Genomic DNA, 20,000 nt, shown 5'->3' with positions numbered 1-20,000 from the left:
TCTCTACGTATATATATGTTACTTTCTCGGTATATCTCAATCTGTCTTTATATCTCTATCTCTACTAATATATAAAAGGATTTTTTCTGTTTGACTGAATGTGTGAGTTCGTTCACTATGAACTCGAAAACGGCTGGGCCGATTTGTATGGAATTTCGTATTAAGACTTTATATGCCTGGCAGTGTTCGCAGAAAAGTTTTGCCTCGGAATGTCTTTGATAAGTATTGATATTGAAATAATCTGATGGAAGAAGAAACAAGAGATTTTGACTAAAGTTAACACCTTATACAGCCTAACATCACAAGTGCATTTGAGAAGTTTTATTACCACACAAGCCGATAGGCTCTACATATAAAATCAACAGTAGTTTTTTTACATGACACGTTCGAAATGAATGTTTGTGTTTAAAGCACAATTGAACCATGATACTAGACTTTTTAATTTGAAACTAATACTAAGCCATTATTACAGCATAAACAGTAAAGCCAGACATATAAAATCAACAGTAGGTTCTTTGATATGACAAAGGCGCGCTCGAAATTAGTGTTTCTGTTTAGAGCACAATTGAAGCATGATACTTAATTTTTACATTTTAAACTTTAATTGAAACCATTATATATAAAAAATATAATTTCATAAAATCAACAGTGCAATGTAGACTACAATATAGTGTGAACTGAGTCACTGCTTTGAGGCATATGTAGCTTCCTCTTAATGCACTGCGGTGGGTCCCCAACTAGAGCAGGTAATCAATCGATTTAATTGAAAAATGGGCGATTTTATCGATTTCGATGACAATAAAAACATGGGAGTGCGAAACATTTGTTTATCATCATTAACTCCAGGACAACGTCGGATACCTCTGCTAGTATATATAGCTCAGTCTCTATCTATCTATCTATCTATCTATCTATCTAACTATCTCTCTATCTATCTATCTATCTATCTATCTACCTATCTATCTAACTATCTCTCTATCTATCTATCTATCTATTTAATCCTTATTAATCTCTATTAATCGACCGGATACCATAATACGTAGTTTGCCTTCATGTAATGTCACGCAATACAATCGCAAAGTAGACAAAGAATAGGAAAGAACTTCAACTCGACTTTTTTGGTGTACAACGACATTTCTTTTCTCATTCTTCAGCCACGTGTGACTACTCGTTACGGCTGTGACGTCTCTCACGTGATCGTTTTCTCGAACGTGCTCTCGAACGTCATCTACGTTTCTTACGTGATCGTCTTCTCGAACGTGCTTTCTCTTTATTTTATAGTTTTCCTTACCGTGATGTCATTTCGCTCACGGCTCGGTATTTGCATATAGCCGCCCGCACCTTATAAGAAAGGCACCTATAACACAATCAGCCGGTCACTGGTGTGTGACCTACCCACGTGTTACACTAAATATCTTAGAAACGGTCCCATGATGATGTGAAGATGGGTTAGTCATTAGGGTCTGAGTATCAAGAGGAAAGGCATAACTGAGATGTTGGATGTGGGTGTGTGGCTCCTTCTTCTCCCTGAAAGACGTCTTGATCTTCCAGTGTTCGACATTCTAGTTGGAACATTCTTCGTCCTCAGGCCCGCTTCGTTATTTGACGCAGACATTTATGGCACACATAAAAACACACAACACACAACACACAACACAGGCTGCAATTTATATGAGAAATATGATTAACTATTTATTTTTTTACAAGAAAATGTAAAAATATTTTTACAAAAACAATTTACAAGTGATAATTAAATTTCACAATTAAAACTAGTTAACCTTAATTAATGCAGAAGGAGGGAGTACCCCTCCCCCTCATTTACGGGAGAAAAAAAATTCTGTCTTATTCCAGGATGAAAAAGGAAAGCGAGAAAAGAAAGGGAATTGTAGGATTGCATTCTGGTTGCTTATGTATCCCTCCGCCTACGGCCAAATCTCATCCTGGCCATGCAGAGGTGTGTGTGTGTGTGTGTGTGTGTGTGTGTTAACAATCACCACCACCGGAGCACTAAGATATTGTGCCACATACCTACGAAATTTCAGTCAGATCGCTCCAGTAGCTTCCGATAAAACTTGTAAAGTAAATGATGCAAATGGTTACTAATACCTATTAATCCGTATTAATACCTAACTGTTCATCAAACGGATACCATAATACTTAGTTGGTTTCACCTGATCATAATAAACGTTCGTACAAAATTTTAGACAGATCGGCGTAGTTGTTTCCGAGAGAAAAAAAAAACGGAAAGGAAAGACAAAAGAATATAATGGAGATATTTTGTTCAAAATGTTTGAAGAGTACATTTTCCAAGGGAGGTAATTGCATATTTTTGCAGAACTTTCAGGCAATCTATTAATAGAAAAGCAGGTAATTCAATGTGAATTGAAAAGAGAATAAGAATGGAAAGACAATTTATTGCCAGTTTAAGTGTTGAATACTGAGATTACACAGCTTAATGTTGTCTGCCGCTGAGAAACGAAAATGGAGATGTCCACTTAGACTGTAAAAGCGTCGATTACTGCATCTATTCAAATAAATTGTGTGCCATTATGACAGAGAGTGAACTCTGTTGGTCGGAAATATCATGATACAGATGTTAAGAAAATGAGGCTCGAATGGACGAGAAAAAAGGCCTCTTTAAGCCGCAGTGAATCCACAACAAAAGTATGCAACAAAAGTCGGAAGAAAATACAATATAGAGATCCATATTAGCAAAAGAGATAAAAATAGATGACATATTCAGCAAAATATGGGTAGTGTGAATATTACACAACTATATATTTAAATGTGTCTGGTGAACGCAAACAAAACTGCTTTCGGGCATCACGTGATTTTAACTCTATATCTACGCAATTAATACTTACATCTACGAGAGTCGTTTAAAAAGAAAAGCCTTCTACTTTTTAGCTCAAAAATGTTGAAGAGCTATGAAGATGGGACCAGCAAGCTTTTATGCTCCAGAATTTAGTTTTCTACATAGTTACCACCATTCTCAATTAACTTTTGCCAGCGATGCACGATGGCTGTCCGTGGGCTTCCGGGTCACGCTTTGTCATACGATGGCCATTCTAAAAGTAAAGCCTTCTATTTTTTAATTTAAAAAGTGAAAGGGCTTCGAAGACGAGAGTTGGCACCATTAAAACAAACGACATTTGTGACTTTCTACATAGTCATCATCATTCTCAAAATATCGGCAAAAAGGCGACCCTTCCATGTAGAAAAGTGCCCAGTTGAGGATGAAGAAATTAATGTTTTGACCATTTTTTTTTGTATTTGTCGTCCGAAGGTTACAGCTTCAAAACGCTACCAATCGCGTGAAAATCCGTCACCTCTGTCGAAAGTTGTAGGCAGATAATATACATACATACCTACATACATACATACAAACATACATACATACATACATTTAAACAGACAGGTGATATTTATATTATAGATTACGTGCGGTTTTTTTTTTCAAAAGAGTCACTACTTATCAAGGCCCATAGGCCACTTGAGGATAAGGGTTAATAAGTGTACAGCGGTCAATGGGACAGTGACGTAGTAATTGTTAGTAGTGAACATTTGGTAAATTAGATTACTTAAGGGGAACGGCTCATCAAGAACTTGTTTACATTGGACTTGAAGACGACCATATTGTAGTCAGCTGGAAATGAAAGAGAGTTCCACAAATGTGCAGTTCTAAGAAAAAAAACTTTGTTCATGGAATCTATGTTTAGGTTTAGTGAGGGGAATTATTGTTAGTGTTTTCAGCTAGATGAGTGTTTCTCATAAAAATTTGCCGAGGGGAGACCATATAGTCCATATTAGAGGCGGCGAAATTTAAATTGGCAACTCAATTCTCTTCAAGTGCAAATTTGGCAACTGTCGGTTATTTTGAATTCATCTGTTTTTGGCAATTTTTCATGAAAAGACCCACTCACGAGCAGCGTTTTCAAATTGTGCAACTTTATTTTATTTACATTTGATGAACGAATAATTTCACGAAATGGACCTGTCAACTAGCTACCTTGTTCGTGCGATTTAACCCCCATTATTTCCTTTGGAGATATGTAAATTCCCATATTTACGCTGAAAAACCAAACACAATAAATCACTTTGAAGCCAACATTCGACGCATTATGCCAAAATACAACCTAATTGAATGCGTAGAATTTGTGAATTTTATTTGTTTATTTTAACAAATTTTAAAATTCGTGATTGTTATTTTTAGTTTTTGCTAGAACTGGCCGGTGTATTTGCCGTAATGACACCAGCGCAATAGCCCGACACCTAAAATCTTATTCTCCTGTTAAATATTGTACTTCCGGGATACTGTCGTGTGAACAGATAGAACGAGAAGGACTTGCGCTGCGAGATTCTATTTAAACGAACTATTTCAATCGCAGATTTTTAATGTCGAAATAGAATATTTACCGGGTCAAATGTTTAAGCCAGATGAATATTGTAAAACAATAAAATATTTAGTTTTTTTTTAATAATATAGGATTGGATTGCTTAGTTTACAGAACCAAATAAAATTATACTTACCTAAACAATAATTGACCTTGATCTGACGTCAGAGAATCAAACAAAGAAAGAGTTCTGGAAATTATTGAGGTAACCAGGACAGTCAGTTGAAGAGTTAGACAGTCGGGGAGAGAGACAGTCTAGGTTAATCAGTGGATATGGAAGGGATTTTGTTTTGTTGTTCATGGAAACATCTTTGGACTCACTAATGACGATGTAGAACACAGAGAAATGCGCACAAATCCGAGGGAAAATAACAAAAATGAATAAATGTTAAATAAAGAAAATATAACTTGACTGTATACATTCCTTAGGAGGAAGACGTATTCATTTGCAGTCATGGAATCTTTCAAACATAGAAGGAAAAGAAGGAAATGGAATAAGGTATGTCTACCTTTGTCTGGTGGCCACTCAGACAAGGGTTATCATACGTTGTAAATAACTGTCTCATTACGTTATTGTCGTGTATTAACGAACTGTATTTTATATGTGTAAACCAACCACTAATGAACATTATACAACACGCAAACGAGCTCATACATACACAAAAAAATGAAAATTATACATAAAATATAGACGAGTACAACGCTAGACGATATGATTCGCTAAACACGCACACACACACACACACACACACACACACACACACATATATATATATATATATACATATATATATGTATATATATAATCATTTCCAAAGCCAAACAACGTCACAGCTTACAAGAGCCATGACAGCCAACAAACCGGAAGTCCAAGACTCTAGTCTCGCCTTCATTTGGGCTTATCAGTTAGACATATCCGAATTCAGGTTTCGAAACCCGAGCCTCTTACATGCAAGACAAGCACTCTGTCACATAAGCAAACGCAACACATACAAGAAAGTCTTCTGACTAACACAAATTAAGCAAACCGCGGCGAAATCCGACTTTAGAATGGGCCTACTTCGTCTCGAACAAGGAATGTGGTCATCCAACCAAGCTATAACCCAAGCCGATGTCTCACAGGTAGAAATTTTATATTTACTAGGACGATGCTATCCAACATACTAACCTAGCGAGCAATTAGTAATGTTACGTTGTGGGGTTGTGGGGTTATGTTCATATAAACGTATAAATTGAGTCATGTTCTATAGTATAACCATTCGTATTGCAGTTCGTATTTATATAAAAGTATACTATTTCATAAGAAGAGGAATATGTATTTTAGTAGATGTTAACATTAACATGCTTCATACCTTTTCTTTATCCGGAGTTCTTCTGTCTTCACTGCTGGCCTCTGTGATAAATATGCAACGACCAATAGCATAACCAATTATAAACACCTGTTTTTTCTTCTTTTGTGAAACCGCAGAAACGACGAGGACTTTATATTTTACAAAATATAAATTTATTTCAGTGTCTCAGTGGTCTTCACAAAAGACTTCATTTAGTGTCTACATTCTTGTTCTTTCAGTTCCGCTTCCTGGCTTTGAAACACGTCTGCTCACTTTCATGACCAAACTCAAAATCTCCAAATCTAATCGTCAAATCTAATCGTCTTGACCTCTGGACCTGTCAGTTCCGTTTACGTTATCATCAAAAGCACACGTCTCCTAACGTGTTCCCTCTGTCACGTACGCAACTGTTGAAGGTCATTTTGTTTATTTAACTTAGTTAATTTATGTAAACATCTCCAGCTAAACAATAAATAACTTCCAATTTAAACTATTTTAACAATATCACTGGATAGATAAGTACAGAGATAGGTAGACAGATATATAGATCGATAATAACTAATTTAACTTTTAACAATGATATTATCTAACAGTAATAGAATTTTAAGAATGCGAAAGATTTTATAATTATTTCCACAGCTAAATAACAGTTTTTAGTATTATAAAATGTCTACTTGTAAGACATCAGCTTGGGTGATAGCTTGGTTGGATAACGACATCCCTTGTCCAAGACAAAGTAAGTCCATTCCATACTCGGATTTCGCTGCGGTTTGCTTGATCTGTATTAGTTAATAGACTTTATTGTGTGGTGCGGTTGATGAGGTAGTAGAGTGCTCGCTTCGCATGGAAAAGGCTCGGGTTTCGAATCCCGAGTTCGTATAGTCTAGCTAATTAGCTCAAATGAAAGCAAAACTCGAGTCTTGGACTTCCGGTTTGTTGACTGTCGTGGCTCTTGTGAGCTGCGCCGTTGTTTGGCTGTGTAAATTATTATATAATCTCTCACATTCTAAATATCATATATATATATATATATATATATATATATATATATATATATATATATATACCTTAGTACAACATTAGACGACACGGTCCGCTATGTACGTATATACATCTCAGATATGTTATTGTATACACATTCTTTATGTGGACCACTATATAACACCGTTCTCAATATCGAAATATTCTTGAAGACAACGCAATTTATTATATTAGAACACGAAACAAACAAACTAAGACTACATCTGTTAGAAGCTCTGCGTATAATAGTTTGTGTGTATGTGTGAATGTGTGTATGTTTAACGTATTTTGTTAGTGATAAAAGATGCAACTGGAAATTAGCAGAACGGATTGCTGCCTTAAATAAATAAAAAAAAAAGCTGCAATGCAAAGGTTTATTTTGTTTCTATTCAGGAGTTGTTCGTGCCAATATATAAAAAAAAACGTATTCACAGCGTTAATTAGACTTTCAAATGAAAACTGATCCATACTAAATAGCTTTTCTTCTAATCACAACACTGGTTGTCTTGATGAATAATCAAAGCTTATAAATCACAAATTACGATGGGAATAATCCCAAAGTATTGACAGATTTCAGTTTTTATAATTCATTTACGACGAGCAGCGTAATTAAGAGACTTATCTAAACTAGATGTTATATTATTAGGTCCCATTAAACTCACTATTTGGAGGCGGACCATAGTCGATTATGACCGAACGTTCCGTTTTCATTAGCTACCACACCGAGATTTAAGGAAGGGCGCCATTCCTTTCCCTGAACTGTTACATCTTCCCGTGATTTTTACTTTATAATTCTGTACAAGATGGAACAATATATTTTTTTTACCTTAATAAAACAAAACTGCAGCTGTATTTTAATACATTTATTCCAAGAATCAATTCAGGCAACTTATTTATGTAGCAGAGCTAACATCTATTCAATGTAGCATATCAGATTGGTTTTGGTGTTGTGAGAGGTCATGTTAGTGATGTTCTCGACATATAATCAGACAAAATAGTCCAGCGGGTTCAGAGCAGAAGAGGAGGGGGTTAAATAAGAGAAGAGTTAAAGTCGTAGCACTCCGTCTGAAGTCAAGCGTGGGTTTATTTAGACTTATGAGCCAGCGCCGAGTCCTGCTGCCACACACAGAATCTGCCAGCGGCCACCTAATTGCACCAGGAGATCACCACACTCATCAGCATATCCAGGTACACATGGGTGTTGATTTTCAAGCCGACTTCGAAGATGTGAGGTGGCATAATGTAGCCCTGACTTGAAACCACGTCAAAGACCATAACCGTGCCCGGAAACTTTGTTTTCATCACACTGGGTACGTCCGTGTTATCCGGATTTGCATTTTCAGGACGCTGGAAATGTTCTTGTTGTCATAACTTGCATCAGTAGATCGACAGCATGAGTTGTACAGCAGCGCATCTCTTATCTAGATCGTTGAATATTGTGTCACGTTCAGACATGATAGAAGACTTTTATCTCTCTTGGGATCTGTATGCAACTGACTAACTAGCAGATGGTCGGCAACAAAAAAGAAAACCGGTTTTCATCAAACGGAAATGGAATCATATCTTTTGTAGGGCGACAATTTTATCGTTCCATGCTTTACATATCTCTATTAGTTCCCTCCCACAAGGAAAGAGTTAGACCCAAGGCTCCTTCAAATAAGGCACTTTAGATATAGAAAAGACAGTTGCCTTCGACTAGAATGAATTCGCGTCTATTGATAGAGGATAAATCGATAAAATGTGGTGCCAGAGCAGATACTACCCTTTGTTATTAGTCAAAATATTTACTAACACTTGATCAAGGATTGAACCTCGATTTCCAAACCAATTAGCAAAAAATCTGACCATAATTTGATTTAAGAAAATTAACTACTGTAAATTTGGTTTTGTTTTAATTTTTTACTAGTGATCCATCATTTCTTAACGTCTAAGGGGCACTCGGGGATAGTGGTGAGTGAGTGTCAGATTTCTGATAAGACAACACTTTGATTATCGGGAATGGTAGAAATTGGGTAGAATTTGATTAACTTAGAGAACTTGGAAACGACCATATTATAATTAGCTGGGAAATGGCCCCGAGGTATTGCTGAATATGAAAGAAAGGTGGGGGTCTTTCACTGAATGTGAGAAAAGACAGAAAAAAAAACCCAAAGAAATGTAATTGATTGCGCTGTTCACCAGATGCAAAAGTAGAATTTGATTAATTAAGAGAACGGTTCAACAAGAACTTTACATTGGACTTGTAAACGACCATACTATAGTAAGCTGGGAAACAGACCTGCGGTATTGTGTTCTATTGGTAATTCTAGAGTTTTTGTTTATTTTTTGACTCAGAGAGTAAGTCCTGGATATGACCATAAACTATATCCGATGGTGAGGCTCCAGCTTGCGGGCTTTGGGGAGTGTGGAGCCACCCCTTAATTGACATTGCTCCCAGGTCCACTCTGACCAGGAGTGGTAGTACCTGTTAGGGTCCCAACTATGGGTTAAATAGAAACCGACTTAAAAAAAAAAAACACAACAAATATACTCTATTAAAAAATTGTTCTTCAAAATCATTGGATTCGGCATTAAATAACCTGAAAAGGGTTGATATGCCATAAAACAAAAACAAACAGATAGAGAGTAAGCGAAATTGCTGACAGTGGCTTTAGCTAGAAGAGTGTTCGTTGTGAATGCTTTACAAGAAGGGGCTCCTAGATTGAAGCTCAGTCAAGTACCTGTCATAAAAATAACGATAAAGCTGGGGAAAACTCGTACCATCTCTTTTGTGAGAAAGGGGTAGTAGGGAGAAGAAAGGACATCGTCCACTAGATTTCTAAGGTAGTTTTATACTTTGTCGCGTTAGCAAATAAATGATTGTGGTTGCAAAGAAAAAATAAAAGATATCGGATGGGATTTTCTTTTTAATAATCAAAATTTATTGGAAATTATACAGATTGGCAAAAGAAAAAGAAAAAAAAATGGAAAATTTGTAATAATCAATCAATTTTTTTTATTATTATTAATGTTCAGATTAAATTGGGTATTTTTAATTTGGGCATAATGATTTTAGCGCGATACCCACGAGGACATATATAAGTAAACGAAATAAAGAATTCTGCCATTAACATCTGCTCAAATTTTCTTTGCACAAAGGTAAACAATCTTCCCGAAAAGACTTAACAATTAGTAGCACACACTCTTATAAAAGCTACGTCACGAATATGATCACGTGATCAGTTATGTCAGAAGCGAGAAACCATGGCAACAGTCAACCGAATTTATACCTACAAAGCTGCAAAAAATGAGTGTTTTTTTATTTCGACGAGTGTGAGAAAAGACAAAAATCAAAACAAAACAAAACAAAGACGAAATATAATTGATTGTGCAAAGGTGGGCCGATGTGTTTTAGAATGTAATTAAACCATTTGTTATTTTAATTAGTTTGGGAATCACGTCTAATTAAATCTTATAAACCACTTAATCATTAGTCGTAAACCGACGTCTTATTTATACCGAACGGATTTGTACATTTGGGTTGTGTCCTTGCACCTATATAATAGGCTACGTCCGTCTGACGTCTATTTATCATGATTAAAAATGTAAAAGAAAAAAAACGCCGATGAGGAAACGGATCTGGAGTTGGCGCTGCAGGTAGAAGCTGGACCAGAAGCAGGAGTGAGCTGGAGAAGCAGGCTGAGTTAGTGGGTTGTACAGGAGTCGAAGTTAGGGGAAGGGTTGCCGTATGTCTAACAGAGGCAAGGTACGGTCGGCAGCGATGGATGAGATAGCACTAGGGATCAAGGCCAAAAGGCGAACACTCCGAATGACCCCAGTGTCAATATTGAGCACTGGTACAACGCTTTTATGAAATCCGATTAGTTGGGTTGATATGCGCCGAAAGAAAGAAACGATTAAGAATCGAGTTTTATTATGTGTGCAGTTAGCATGGCGACTGTTCAGATGATTAAATATTTGTTTCTTTGTTCATTGTCTGTTTTACTTAAGTTGGAAATGACATTTTATTTTCCATACACATAGATTTCTCTTGGTCTGTCGTGCTTAAGTTGGAAATGACATTTTTTATACACATAGATTCATATTGGTCTGTCGTGAGGACATTTGATTTTTCGTACACATAGATTACATTGAAGTCTCTTGAAAATGTCTGTTATTGTTTATTTTCAAAATACGGGCGGGATTCTTTCATCTGTAATTTATTTAACAATTCGTAAAGCGTGGGCGTTTGCCAAGGATTTGTTCTTGTTCGACTTGCGTTCATTTCAAGCAGCCTTGAAAGAGGAATAAGAAAACAATGACATTTAATACCGAAAGAAGCGTTTCGTGAGAAGACATGTCGGGCTTTTAATGGCGAGTAATTCCGATGCTAAATATCAAAAGAGGAGATGGAAGAAAAAGGAGGAAAGAGATGAGTGGGAGGACTTTAATAAAGCAGTTTAGATCACTCTTATCTCTTTGTCGCCATTTCTTTTTCTTAACGGAAGGGAAGTCCATGTTAAATGCCGGAAAAGAGCAAAACACTAATCTGTTAAATAACACACACTCGTGCGCGTGCGCATGCGCACACACACTTATTATCTCTTTATTGCTCTTTCTCTCTTTCCCTCTCTCCCTTTTCTCGCTCTTATGCTCGTTATTTCTCTCTTCATTGGAAAAGAAATTCAAAGTGTAATTCTAGAAAAAAGAGGAGAAAAAGGACATATATATATATATATATCTATATATATATATATATATATATATGTGTGTGTGTGTGTGTGTGTGTGTGTGTGTGTGTGTGTGTGTGTGTGTTGTTAGCATGACAGAATTCCATCGATTTCTTTCAATTTGTGTTAAAATAAAAAAACATGTAATTAATACTCCATAAATATATATTAGTTTTGATTTTGACACACATGATTATTTGAAATATCAAGAAAGCAAAGAATTGTATTATTTTTTACAATGTTTGCTTATACACACACACCGCAAAATGAGCTTAAATATGACTTTAATTTACTAAGATTTCGTATTGAATACTGCAGAACTAAAACTCTATTAATTATTATACTGCACTCAATATATAGTAACGATTTAGGAAAAAAAAAATGACGTGGTGCCATTGGCTAGAATTGAAACCAAAACATACAACTCTCCAGCAGGATCCCTTAGCCTCGGAGCCACACCCATACGCATGCAATTAGTTAAAAAAATAATGTTCTTTAACCTATTAATATAGATTTGTGCATACAAAAAAGTTTAGTCGAATATTTCTGCCAAGACTAACTGTTTGTTTTCAATTTTAACCACTTAGTAGCAATTTTTACCATCTAAAATCCAAATCGAAAGTGAAAAGCTACAGGTCCCAATACACTATATATCACATAAAATTAATTTTGCTAAGTTAAAAATATTTTTTTTAATTTGATTTAATATTATGTGAGATATATATATATATATATATATATATATATATATATATATATATATATATATATATATATATATATATATATATATATATATATATATATAACTATCCTCCACCGTTGCGAGAGCCTGGGCGAAGAAAAGCGGCACGAAAGGAAAGACAAGGTTGGTATCGACTCTGGCTGCTGGAGATGGCCGTTGGCTCAATAAGAAGCTCATCCGCCCTTTGATAGGTCTTATTTTTGATCCTGCTGGGTGTCCCCACACCCTCCTCACCCAGGTTACCCCGGGCGGAGGAGCCGGTTTAGTCGCCGACGACCCGACCATGAGGCAGCTAGCACTGGGTTACATGGTACCAGTGGAAGTCTATTTTTATATACAAACATTGTTTCCGAATTGATTGCCATTTACTGTTATCGCTGTATTTTCTTTATTTTTATTATAGGAAAAATTTCTACTCATAGTCTGGTCACTTGCCTCTCCTATTAATTGGAGACCCCGTATCATCACATTCATCAAAAACTTAGTTTGTTTTAGAATGGAAAACATCAACGTCAGCTTCGTTGCATAAGTTGGATTTTTAAAAAATATTAAACGTGGTTTTTCATCTAAAATTTTATGCTTATTTAATAATTATTATAGTAAATAATTATGTCAGCCCCCTTTAAAAAAACTCATTTCTTATCGTTCAATTGAATTAAAGTTGGTCAATTTAGCTCTTGTGTGCAGATCATTATATAATGCTTAGATCACTCTGACAGACGTTAAAAAGCATTTAAAAAATAAATGTTTACAATTACACAACATTTCTCACGGTTAACGGTAACCGAATGGATTAGGTTCTTGCTAATTAAGCCAGGGATGGCTTCTGTCGCCGGGTTCGAATCTATCGACTGGTGTTAATCGTGACACTCTGCATTGATGATTTCCGAAAGGATGAAGCACTAGTGTTTGTAGGTATATATATATATATATATAACGTTTTTTTTTTTTTTTCATTATTTGTGATCTCCTGTGGTCATTAAAGTAAATTCAATTAAAAGCATTTTGGAATATTTTAAGCAGAATAGTTCTTAGAGTAAATGTGGTATTGTGGTGATTTCTGAAGTGAAAATGATGGGCAAATTGTGAAAGAATTGAAAAAAAATGAGTCAAAATGTGTCAAGTTGTAAAAATGATAGATAAGATGACTACAAAAGTAATAGCTGGAAATCCTTCACAACTGTGGCAATTGTTATTCCAAGCATATTTGACGAAGAAACCGCGAATAAAATGTATCCCATTTCCAGATGTAGCATTGACTATCCAAGGCTAATTTAATTTGTTTTTATAAGTTTTTATGGTAAACAAAATAAATATTCTAGAGTTCACTCGCCTATTCAGTATCACGTATTTTAAAAAGCTTTTCGCATCTATTTGATAAACAGCCATACGGTGCCTATTAAAGACTTCACTTTTTAATATCAAAAGATTTAACATGTTTGGACATTTTTTTCTGGCGCTACTTTGATCTTGGTTTTGTCTGATCACCACATCCTCTGAAATATTTCATTTTTCCTTATATTTTGTTTGGTTTTGGCACAAGTGGAAAATATTGATGGAAATCTTACAAATTTATCAAAACCTTGGATAGAATATATAATAAGCGAATATTTAGAAGTATTTTAACTTAAAAAAAAACAACTTTTATTTACATTTTAAACACATGGGATTTTACTTTTTAGGCGATTATTTGTGAATACAATGAAACGTTATTTTAGAATTTAGAATACGGGTTCAGTTGTGCATATAAATATAATGTAAAATGATCCCATTTCCGGTATATTCGTACTTGTTAAGCAGTTAAGTAATTTTACCACTAATTCTAACTCCGATCAGTAAAATCATAAAATTACATGTAATTGCTTTAATTTTTTTGTATTCCTACTCAGTAGTAGGCAATGAGCGTAGCTTTTATGACTTTTAACGATCACATATTTTTAATTTGGTTTGGTTTTGATTTAATAGTTTGCGGAGGTCTGGTCAGTGCTCTCTCCTCGGTCTTTCCATCCTCCTTGACCCTTCTTGGCTATGTGGTATCACTCTTTTTGGGGGTGACAGTGATGGGGCAATGGGAGGAGATGGGGAGGTGATAGCGAGCATAAACTGCAGCTTTAATGTTCTTGGTTCCATGAAACACTTCCTCATATTTTGCCTCTGTAGCAGTTGGTTTGGCTCGCTCATGTGTGTAAGTCTCCGCATTCAAGGATTTTCCTTAATATTTCAGCTGTTTTCATTATTGTAATTTGCTGTATCTTTCCAGCTATTCCTCTGATTCCAATTCTGCCATTGTTTTTTCAAAACTATTTGGGATTGTTCCTAATGCCCCTACTATTTATAGTTATTATTTTGATTTTCTTCATCTTCCATATTTCTTTCAGCTTTCTGGCTAGTTCTGTGTATTTGCTCCGTTTCTCCTTTTCTTTGATATTCACCCTGTGGTCAGCTGGAACAGCAAAGTCTACGATTTGACAGAGGGTTTCTTTCTTGTTATTTATTATGATATCTGGTCTTCTTGCTTGGATGAATTTATCTGTTTGTATGTCAATTCCCCATGTTTTTACTTCTTGATTGGATGTGTTTATATGTTTGTAGATTATTATTATTATTATTATTAGTAGTAGTAGTAGTAGTAGTATCGCTGCTGTTGTTGTTCTTATTATAATTATTATTTGCATCTCGTTTTTTTTTTGTTTACAGCAAAATAAATCAATTTGATAACCCGCCAAATTTTTATAATTAAAATAAGATTTTAACTACATTTATAAAGAAAAGGCACTGAATATTTTACAAAGCCCATGCCCGCCCCATGTTAAAAATGGTTTTCAAATAGTAACATTATGTAGAAATTCGTTCGTAACAATGGTAGGGGCGTTGTTAAATATTTTGTTCTTACATCGTTTTCTCCAGAAAGGGAGTTCAATCGCAATCCAGAAATTCTGCAATCTGTCATGAATAATATTTTGGAAAGAGCACAAATATGCAAAGCTGAAAATGGGCAACATTTAAAAGACATTATTTTTCATAAATAAAAGATTGTTTGAATTTTGCATTTTTTTAAAATAATTTCCCAATGTCTTAGTCAGATTGTGTTAAAATTAAAGAAAGATATCAAAATTAAGGAATCTATTTAAATTCAAAATCCTTCAGTTAATTTTTGGAAACCCCTGTACCTTATGTCATTTACTTTATTTTAATTTCACGTTTTTATTTTTATATTTATTTCATCCTTATTTATATTTTTTATTGTATGTTTTTTATTTGTTTTCAATCCATGTGTATTTTCAAGTCATATTTCTTGTACATGCCCTTCCTAATGGGCCCTCAACTCAGAAATGTAAGAAATTTCTTTCCCACCCACTCAATTTTCCTCCCTGCAGAAGCAAATGAATTCCACAAACAAATCCATACCTTTAAACTCAAAATTTATTCACAATGTAACAGCAATGAAAGTTCTGGTAAGTCCTTTGCAAAAACGATAGCCGAATTTGCTTCCATATGCATGGAGCCTTTAGTTAGAATTCCTTTTGTTGGAATGTTAGTTCATTTTTCCTTTGGAAAGGTCCATGTTATACATAGAGAACACGACGGAAATGATGGCGCCTATATTCAGGCATAAAGTGAGTCCCTTAGGACTCATGAAGAAATAAGATAAGTTCCAATAATCGGATAATAACTTGCCGAACGGTAGTAGAATGTCCTCATTGGTTTGAATAGGTTCAGCAAATGGGTTGTCGCTGTTTGTAGAGTTGAGTCCTTCGTTCACCGACTCTTTGGTGCCCATGAAGAAATTATCTTGGCTCCCTCGACAGAGGTGCCGCTCGATCCGTGTTTTTTTCTTAGACTGAAAAATAAGCATGAATACAAAAAGGGCGCCAAGTCAAAATCACCTGACAAATTAAAATTTAAACCAATCACAGGCCGGCTAGCTAACCGTGTAGGCGGCCTAAAAGAAAATGGCGGTTGAATATGGAATTTCGTACATACCATTAATCAATGTTGGTACTTTCATAATGTTACTCATCTTTCGGCTGATAACCTTCTTTTTTTTACTTAAATGTGCCAAACATTAATATTATTGTTTTTTCCCCTTTACCTTTGCGAAACTCAATCATCAAATCCAAAAACAAAAAGCAATATTTTTCTATAAAATAACCAAGCTAAACTCCATGACTAAACATTTGAAGATATAATGCACTTGAAACATGATTATTTTTTTTTTTAATTACCGGATTAAACATCAAATAACTCGAAACGGGTTGATATGCCGTAAAACAAAACAATACAAAACACCATAAATAAATATTTAAAGATATATACAACTTGAAGGATAATTTTTTTTTTCAAAATTACTGAATTCGATAATAAATAATTCAAAAATGTGTTGATATGCCGTAAAACAAAACAATCAAACCAAACGTTATGAATAAATATTTTAAAATATAAATAACTTGAAGCATAAAACCTGTTTTCTTAAAATTGCTGGATTCGCATTAAATAACCCGAAAGGGTTGATATGCCGTAAAACAAAACAACTAAACAACCAAATCTGCAGTTAAGTATTCCGTTTCATTAATCATCCTCGATTAGTTCTTGGCATTGATAAGTGCTTATATGAGATAGTAGCAGATATAAGACGTATGAGTTTCGTGACCTACAAACGGACGACCAAAGCTCCTTTTTGCACGAAACGATAATCTTGTCATCGGTAGCTGCTTAGTGATAAAGAAAATGTTGCCGTAACTAATTGCATCGCAATTGATGCTTAACAATGAAAATCATAAGCGATCCTTTTATGTAGCTGAATTAATTTAATTAATCTATTGTCGATTGCTAATTAACGATTTTAAAGAGCGGGGGAAGCAAATGAACGCCTATATCGCTTTCGTTTCTCTAACTTAGAAACAAGCAGGGATATTCTTCCGGAGATTTGTTATATCTAAGCGTTTAACGATGGAAGTGCGTTTTTCAAATTGAAGCTTGAAAAACTTTCGAGGTTTCTTTTTTTCGGGTTGCATTTTTGCTGGAATTTTTTTAGGAGGAACCGGGTTTAGAGACAATATTTTTTCATCAATGCTACCTTTTAGGTCAAAACATAGGATTAGGACTAGAGAATATACTTGTTTATTATTTTGACTCTCGAGTATATATGATTTAATATCTTATATGCTTTTAGGTAGAGTCATGTGATTCTCTATTGATTAACTGTGCCTAACTGTGTTGGATATATACTCGAGAGTCAAAACAATGAAAAGAATATGCTGTTGTCATAGCCCTAGTCATAACCACGTGTGAGAAAACGAGAAAAATAAATACTAACAAAATTAAGACACCAAAACAATAGATTCATAATACCTATGTATGTATGTATGTATGCATGTATGTATGTATGTATGTATCTATCTATCTATCTATCTATCTATTATATTATATACTAGAAGAGGTAGCCGGCGTTTCCCCGGTACCAAACGTAACATTAAAGTCCTTAAACAAATAATGAATTTAAAAAACGAAAAGAAACTGCGATATGTGCATGCGATTATGGTGGGGTTTTTTTCTAAACAGTTCATTTCTTATAAGTAAAAAAAAAAAAAAAACGTGAGCTGAGAACAAAACCCAAACTAAAAGACAGTAAGCCAAGTACAATAACCATTAAGCCAGCTTGACAATATGTTTAAAAAGTGTTTTCAAACCTACTTATTCTTAACATAAGGAATCTGCCACGTGAACAATTCATTTCTGCGAATTCGTGAAAGGGTTGACAAACAGATAAAAATCCAATGACTCCCGCGTTCCAATATTTCAATTTTGACCCGTTTAGAAGGCCTTTTTTTTCGAGAGAAAATCGATTGAAAAGTTTTTCACATGTCTGAATACCCTATATACCAAATTTCAAGCCTGTAAATAAAAAAATAATTGATTATATAGGTTGAGAAGTGTCCTCATAAACACACATGCTCACTTTTATAGATGTATAGACTGGACTAGATAGATCATATTTCTTAGCTAATCCTATATCTTACGACTGTTATTTTATTAAATCATAAACATTAATCTTATGTTAATAGTAAAATAAACGTAACCCAAGTTTAAATAGGTTTTTGAATATTTAACGTTAATTTCTTTCATAAATATTAATAATTAATATCATCCACATAAATAAATCATAATGTTTGTTTTACTAAAAACGTGACAAGAAACAAACTTTTTCTAACACTCTTTTACAAAATAACATGGAATTCGTATCGAAGAGGATAACGTGATATTGAAGTATCTCACTACTTTTAGTTCATACGATATAAAGGAATGTTTTCAATGTTTTGCAGATCGGCAGTGGTTTAGCTATTTATGTTTACATTAGGATTAAACACACATATGAAGACGGTACATTTTCCCGAAATAGTATATTATATGGAACTTCTATAAAATCAAACTAACCCAAATAAGGCTGTAATATAAAAGACTATTAATAAAATGTAGAAACTTCCAAACTCATTCCATCGTTATATGACTTAATTTGCTTCTGTTCGTGTCTTCCCTGTTACATTTCTTCACTGCATTGCTTTCTGTAAATTACCTTTCTAAAAACAGAAATGTAAAACACAACAGAATAAGTATATATTTCTGTAATTATTAAATCAATCCACTTCGTATTCAATACTTCCTTTCAAATGCTATTTATTAATAATCATTTATTTTAAAATAATAAACCTCTTCCAAACACGAATATGTACAATAAAAAAAAGTTGGATAACCCAGATCCCCGGGAGTGACGTCAAACAAAAGTCAGTCACGAGTCTGGATTCAAGGCCCGGAAGATAACCTCAAAGAAGGGTGGTTTTAAATTCTAGAACTTAAAATCCCTGGTCAGCGAGTTTGACCACATTTTTTAAACAATACTTAGTTGGAATGTTGATATCATCTGGGCTAAATAAAAAGAGATACCGAGCGGAGTCGAGAACGCGACACGAGAGGGTGCAAGCAACACATTCTTCTATACCACCACTACCACCACCACTACCCTCGTCACGTACGCCATTAAACTTGTCAAACTGTCATTCGAAACCAGAAAGCTTATATTTACAAATAAACGAAATATTCTTCTAACCAGCTGTGTGTTTTTATTATCACCAACGATTGTATAAATCGAAAAATGACAAAAATTGATTATTTTTAGGAATTAAATAGATTTAAAAAACATTTGACGATCGGCCATCAGCGAAATATAACAGAAAGAAATCTTAATGTCGAATTTCTGAGTAAATGCTTAGATATGACGTCATTTCGAATAGAATTCGAAAGATAACATAAATTCGGTGAAAGCCTTGGAGTTAAGGTGATGCGTTTTGACAGAAAGGAAAAAGAAAGGACCGATTATGATTTGCCGTGAAGACATCGACATGAAAGCACGGAAGGTTATTGAGTTTAATATTTCCAATAATCGATAATCAATACGCAACTTGTAATCCATGATTTGTACTTCTAAAACGAGCAGTAACTATTCGGTGTTGCCCGAAAATTGATAACTTATTTTTTTAATGAATTTTTAGATGAGGATTCATATTATTTAGATTTTTAAATGAGGATTCATATTATTTAGATTTTTAAATGAGGATTCATATTATTTAGATTTTTAGATGAGGATTCATATTATTTAGATTTTTAGATGAGGATTCATATTATTTAGATTTTTAGATGAGGATTCATATTATTTAGATTTTTAGATGAGGATTCATATTATTTAGATTTTTAGATGAGGATTCATATTATTTAGATTTTTAGATGAGGATTCATATTATTTAGA

Source organism: Euprymna scolopes, chromosome 5 (assembly GCF_053919585.1).
Source record: "Euprymna scolopes isolate OS-2025 chromosome 5, ASM5391958v1, whole genome shotgun sequence".
NCBI lineage: Eukaryota > Metazoa > Mollusca > Cephalopoda > Sepiida > Sepiolidae > Euprymna > Euprymna scolopes.
The sequence above is the reverse complement of the archived record's forward strand: the minus strand, read 5'-3'. Positions refer to the sequence as shown.